At 42.9% G+C, this 6,115-nt stretch overlaps 8 non-coding genes across 8 annotated transcripts; all 8 read right to left on the bottom strand.

Annotated features, from left to right (window-relative positions):
* Nucleotides 1–453: 453 nt before the first annotated feature.
* trnaa-ugc (transfer RNA alanine (anticodon UGC)) lies at nucleotides 454–525 on the bottom strand. Its single transcript has one exon. It is a non-coding gene; the product is annotated as a tRNA-Ala (tRNA).
* A 447-nt stretch (nucleotides 526–972) lies between these two features.
* On the bottom strand, nucleotides 973–1,044 carry trnaa-ugc (transfer RNA alanine (anticodon UGC)). The gene has a single exon. It is a non-coding gene; the product is annotated as a tRNA-Ala (tRNA).
* Nucleotides 1,045–2,221: 1,177 nt separating this feature from the next.
* trnaa-ugc (transfer RNA alanine (anticodon UGC)) lies at nucleotides 2,222–2,293 on the bottom strand. The gene has a single exon. It is a non-coding gene; the product is annotated as a tRNA-Ala (tRNA).
* Nucleotides 2,294–2,739: 446 nt separating this feature from the next.
* Nucleotides 2,740–2,811, bottom strand: trnaa-ugc (transfer RNA alanine (anticodon UGC)). Its single transcript has one exon. It is a non-coding gene; the product is annotated as a tRNA-Ala (tRNA).
* Nucleotides 2,812–3,468: 657 nt separating this feature from the next.
* trnaa-ugc (transfer RNA alanine (anticodon UGC)) lies at nucleotides 3,469–3,540 on the bottom strand. The gene has a single exon. It is a non-coding gene; the product is annotated as a tRNA-Ala (tRNA).
* A 1,176-nt stretch (nucleotides 3,541–4,716) lies between these two features.
* trnaa-ugc (transfer RNA alanine (anticodon UGC)) lies at nucleotides 4,717–4,788 on the bottom strand. The gene has a single exon. It is a non-coding gene; the product is annotated as a tRNA-Ala (tRNA).
* Nucleotides 4,789–5,234: 446 nt separating this feature from the next.
* On the bottom strand, nucleotides 5,235–5,306 carry trnaa-ugc (transfer RNA alanine (anticodon UGC)). Its single transcript has one exon. It is a non-coding gene; the product is annotated as a tRNA-Ala (tRNA).
* Nucleotides 5,307–5,963: 657 nt separating this feature from the next.
* On the bottom strand, nucleotides 5,964–6,035 carry trnaa-ugc (transfer RNA alanine (anticodon UGC)). Its single transcript has one exon. It is a non-coding gene; the product is annotated as a tRNA-Ala (tRNA).
* Nucleotides 6,036–6,115: the final 80 nt, after the last annotated feature.

The raw sequence follows: 6,115 nt of genomic DNA, 5'->3' as shown, positions 1-6,115 counted from the left end.
TACATCCCCTGATGGACTGAAGCAAGTTTCCTGCAGGCTAGTGGAAAGTTCCACATTGCGTTGAAATGCTAGCTTGAGTAAAAGGGACATGTAACTCACCACAACCTTCACAAGGGGCAGTAGCTCAATGGTAGAGCATATACTTTGCATGTGTGAGGCTAATGGAAAGTTCCACATTCCTTTAAATTGCTGGGGATTGAAACCAGGACCTTTGTTGCAAAAAAAAAAAAAACAACTTTTCAATTCTACAACTTTCCTTGGAGACGCTGAGATTGAACCCAGGAGCTCATACATGCAAAGCATGTGCTGTACCACTGAACCACTGGCCCTTGTGAATGTTGGGCTGAGTTACATGTGCTTTGTACTCAAGCTAGATGCTAATTTTCCAACTAAATAATTAGGCAGAGAGAGATGTGCAACAGATAAAGGTTTGAGTTAAAGGAAAACTTTCCTTGGAGATGCTGGGGATTGAACCCAGGACCTCATACATGCAAAGCATGCGCTCTACCACTGAGCTACATCCCCTGATGGACTGAAGCAAGTTTCCTGCAGCCTAGTGGAAAGTTCCACATTGCGTTGAAATGCTAGCTTGAGTAAAAGGGACATGAAACTCACCACAACCTTCACAAGGGGCAGTAGCTCAATGGTAGAGCATATACTTTGCATGTGTGAGGCTAATGGAAAGTTCCACATTCCTTTAAATTGCTGGGGATTGAAACCAGGACCTTTGTTGCAAAAAAAATAAAAAATAAAACTTTCCAATTCTACAACTTTCCTTGGAGAGGCTGAGATTGAACCCAGGAGCTCATACATGCAAAGCATGTTCTCTACCACTGAACCACTGGCCCTTGTGAATGTTGGGCTGAGTTACAAGTGCCTTGTACTCAAGCTAGATGCAAATTTCCCAACTAAAGAATTAGGCAGAGAGAGATGTGCAACAGATAAAGGTTTGAGTTAAAGGATAACTTTCCTTGGAGATGCTGGGGATTGAACCCAGGACCTCATACATGCAAAGCATGCGCTCTACCACTGAGCTACATCCCCTGATGGACTGAAGCAAGTTTCCTGCAGCCTAGTGGAAAGTTCCACATTGCGTTGAAATGCTAGCTTGAGTAAAAGGGACATGTAACTCACCACAACCTTCACAAGAGGCAGTAGCTCAATGGTAGAGCATATACTTTGCATGTGTGAGGCTAATGGAAAGTTCCACATTCCTTTAAATTGCTGGGGATTGAAACCAGGACCTTTGTTGCAAAAAAAAATAAAAAATAAAACTTTTCAATTCTACAACTTTCCTTAGAGACGCTGAGATTGAACACAGGAGCTCATACATGCAAAGCATGTGCTGTACCACTGAACCACTGGCCCTTGTGAATTTTGGGCTGAGTTACATGTGCTTTGTACTCAAGCTAGATGCTAATTTTCCAACTAAATAATTAGGCAGAGAGAGATGTGCAACAGATAAAGGTTTGAGTTAAAGGAAAACTTTCCTTGGAGATGCTGGGGATTGAACCCAGGACCTCATACATGCAAAGAATGCGCTCTACCACTGAGCTACATCCCCTGATGGAGTGAAGCAAGTTTCCTGCAGGCTAGTGGAAAGTTCCACATTGCTTTGAAGTGCTAGCTTGAGTAAAAGGGACATGAAACTCACCACAACCTTCACAGGGGGCAGTAGCTCAATGGTAGAGTATATGCTTTGCATGTATGAGGCTAAAGGAAAGTTCCAAATTGCTTTAAAATGCTGGGGATTGAACCCAGGACATTTGTTGCAAAAAAAATCCAACAAAACAACTTTACAATTCTACGTGGTGACACAGGAACTTTCTTTGGAGACGCTGGGGATTGAACCCAGGAGCTCATACATGCAAAGCATGTGTTCTACCACTGAGCCACTGACCCTAGTGAAGGTTAAGCTGAGATACATGTACCTTATACTCAAGCTAGCTGCCATTTTTCCAAATATAAATTAGGCAGAGAGAGATGCACAACAGATAAAGCTTTGAGGTGAAGTATAACTATCCTTGGAGTTGCTGGAGATTGAACCCATGACCACATGCATGCAAAGCATATGCTCTACCACTGAACCACTGGCCCTTGTGAATGTTGGGCTGAGTTACATGTGCCTTGTACTCAAGCTAGATGCTAATTTCCCAACTAAATAATTAGGCAGAGAGAGATGTGCAACAGATAAAGGTTTGAGTTAAATGATAACTTTCCTTGGAGATGCTGGGGATTGAACCCAGGACCTCATACATGCAAAGCATGCGCTCTACCACTGAGCTACATCCCCTGACGGAATGAAGCAAGTTTCCTGCAGGCTAGTGGAAAGTTCCACATTGATTTGAAATGCTAGCTTGAGTAAAAGGGACATGAAACTCACCACAACCTTCACAAGGGGCAGTAGCTCAATGGTAGAGCATATACTTTGCATGTGTGAGGCTAATGGAAAGTTCCACATTCCTTTAAATTGCTGTGGATTGAAACCAGGACCTTTGTTGCAAAAAAAATAAAAAATAAATCTTTTCAATTCTTCAACTTTCCTTGGAGACGCTGAGATTGAACCGAGGAGCTCATACATGCAAAGCATGTTCTCTACCACTGAACCACTGGCCCTTGTGAATGTTGGGCTGAGTTACAAGTGCCTTGTACTCAAGCTAGATGCAAATTTCCCAACTAAAAAATTAGGCAGAGAGAGATGTGCAACAGAAAAAGCTTTGAGTTAAAGGATGACTTTCTTGGAGATGCTGGGGATTGAACCCAGGACCTCATACATGCAAAGCATGCGCTCTACCACTGAGCTACATCCCCTGATGGACTGAAGAAAGTTTCCTGCAGGCGAGTGGAAAGTTCCACATTGCTAAGAAATGCTAGCTTGAGTAAAAGGGACATGAAACTCACCACAACCTTCACAGGGGGCAGTAGCTCAATGGTAGAGTATAAACTTTGCATGTATGAGGCTAAAGGAAAGTTCCAAATTGCTTTAAAATGCTGGGGATTGAACCCAGGACATTTGTTGCAAAAAAAATCCAACAAAACAACTTTACAATTCTACGTGGTGACACAGGAATTTTCTTTGGAGACGGTGGGGATTGAACCCAGGAGCTCATACATGCAAAGCATGTGTTCTACCACTGAGCCACTGGCCCTAGTGAAGGTTGGGCTGAGATACATGTACCTTATACTCAAGCTAGCTGCCATTTTTCCAAATATAAATTAGGCAGAGAGAGATGCACAAAAGATTAAACTTTGAGGTGAAGTATAACTATCCTTGGAGTTGCTGGAGATTGAACCCATGACCACATGCATGCAAAGCATATGCTCTACCACTGAACCACTGGCCCTTGTGAATGTTGGGCTGAGTTACATGTGCCTTGTACTCAAGCTAGATGCTAATTTCCCAACCAAATAATTAGGCAGAGAGAGATGTGCAACAGATAAAGGTTTGAGTTAAATGATAACTTTCCTTGGAGATGCTGGGGATTGAACCCAGGACCTCATACATGCAAAGCATGCGCTCTACCACTGAGCTACATCCCCTGACGGAATGAAGCAAGTTTCCTGCAGGCTAGTGGAAAGTTCCACATTGCTTTGAAATGCTAGCTTGAGTAAAAGGGACATGAAACTCACCACAACCTTCACAAGGGGCAGTAGCTCAATGGTAGAGCATATACTTTGCATGTGTGAGGCTAATGGAAAGTTCCACATTCCTTTAAATTGCTGGGGATTGAAACCAGGACCTTTGTTGCAAAAATAATAAAAAATAAAACTTTTCAATTCTACAACTTTCCTTAGAGACGCTGAGATTGAACACAGGAGCTCATACATGCAAAGCATGTGCTGTACCACTGAACCACTGGCCCTTGTGAATTTTGGGCTGAGTTACATGTGCTTTGTACTCAAGCTAGATGCTAATTTTCCAACTAAATAATTAGGCAGAGAGAGATGTGCAACAGATAAAGGTTTGAGTTAAAGGAAAACTTTCCTTGGAGATGCTGGGGATTGAACCCAGGACCTCATACATGCAAAGAATGCGCTCTACCACTGAGCTACATCCCCTGATGGAGTGAAGCAAGTTTCCTGCAGGCTAGTGGAAAGTTCCACATTGCTTTGAAGTGCTAGCTTGAGTAAAAGGGACATGAAACTCACCACAACCTTCACAGGGGGCAGTAGCTCAATGGTAGAGTATATGCTTTGCATGTATGAGGCTAAAGGAAAGTTCCAAATTGCTTTAAAATGCTGGGGATTGAACCCAGGACATTTGTTGCAAAAAAAATCCAACAAAACAACTTTACAATTCCACGTGGTGACACAGGAACTTTCTTTGGAGACGCTGGGGATTGAACCCAGGAGCTCATACATGCAAAGCATGTGTTCTACCACTGAGCCACTGACCCTAGTGAAGGTTAAGCTGAGATACATGTACCTTATACTCAAGCTAGCTGCCATTTTTCCAAATATAAATTAGGCAGAGAGAGATGCACAACAGATAAAGCTTTGAGGTGAAGTATAACTATCCTTGGAGTTGCTGGAGATTGAACCCATGACCACATGCATGCAAAGCATATGCTCTACCACTGAACCACTGGCCCTTGTGAATGTTGGGCTGAGTTACATGTGCCTTGTACTCAAGCTAGATGCTAATTTCCCAACTAAATAATTAGGCAGAGAGAGATGTGCAACAGATAAAGGTTTGAGTTAAATGATAACTTTCCTTGGAGATGCTGGGGATTGAACCCAGGACCTCATACATGCAAAGCATGCGCTCTACCACTGAGCTACATCCCCTGACGGAATGAAGCAAGTTTCCTGCAGGCTAGTGGAAAGTTCCACATTGATTTGAAATGCTAGCTTGAGTAAAAGGGACATGAAACTCACCACAACCTTCACAAGGGGCAGTAGCTCAATGGTAGAGCATATACTTTGCATGTGTGAGGCTAATGGAAAGTTCCACATTCCTTTAAATTGCTGTGGATTGAAACCAGGACCTTTGTTGCAAAAAAAATAAAAAATAAATCTTTTCAATTCTTCAACTTTCCTTGGAGACGCTGAGATTGAACCGAGGAGCTCATACATGCAAAGCATGTTCTCTACCACTGAACCACTGGCCCTTGTGAATGTTGGGCTGAGTTACAAGTGCCTTGTACTCAAGCTAGATGCAAATTTCCCAACTAAAAAATTAGGCAGAGAGAGATGTGCAACAGAAAAAGCTTTGAGTTAAAGGATGACTTTCTTGGAGATGCTGGGGATTGAACCCAGGACCTCATACATGCAAAGCATGCGCTCTACCACTGAGCTACATCCCCTGATGGACTGAAGAAAGTTTCCTGCAGGCGTTTGGAAAGTTCCACATTGCTAAGAAATGCTAGCTTGAGTAAAAGGGACATGAAACTCACCACAACCTTCACAGGGGGCAGTAGCTCAATGGTAGAGTATAAACTTTGCATGTATGAGGCTAAAGGAAAGTTCCAAATTGCTTTAAAATGCTGGGGATTGAACCCAGGACATTTGTTGCAAAAAAAATCCAACAAAACAACTTTACAATTCTACGTGGTGACACAGGAATTTTCTTTGGAGACGGTGGGGATTGAACCCAGGAGCTCATACATGCAAAGCATGTGTTCTACCACTGAGCCACTGGCCCTAGTGAAGGTTGGGCTGAGATACATGTACCTTATACTCAAGCTAGCTGCCATTTTTCCAAATATAAATTAGGCAGAGAGAGATGCACAAAAGATTAAACTTTGAGGTGAAGTATAACTATCCTTGGAGTTGCTGGAGATTGAACCCATGACCACATGCATGCAAAGCATATGCTCTACCACTGAACCACTGGCCCTTGTGAATGTTGGGCTGAGTTACATGTGCCTTGTACTCAAGCTAGATGCTAATTTCCCAACCAAATAATTAGGCAGAGAGAGATGTGCAACAGATAAAGGTTTGAGTTAAATGATAACTTTCCTTGGAGATGCTGGGGATTGAACCCAGGACCTCATACATGCAAAGCATGCGCTCTACCACTGAGCTACATCCCCTGACGGAATGAAGCAAGTTTCCTGCAGGCTAGTGGAAAGTTCCACATTGCTTTGAAATGCTAGCTTGAGTAAAAGGGACA

Source organism: Pseudorasbora parva, chromosome 20 (genome assembly GCF_024679245.1).
Source record: "Pseudorasbora parva isolate DD20220531a chromosome 20, ASM2467924v1, whole genome shotgun sequence".
NCBI lineage: Eukaryota > Metazoa > Chordata > Actinopteri > Cypriniformes > Gobionidae > Pseudorasbora > Pseudorasbora parva.
The sequence above is the reverse complement of the archived record's forward strand: the minus strand, read 5'-3'. Positions and strand labels throughout refer to the sequence as shown.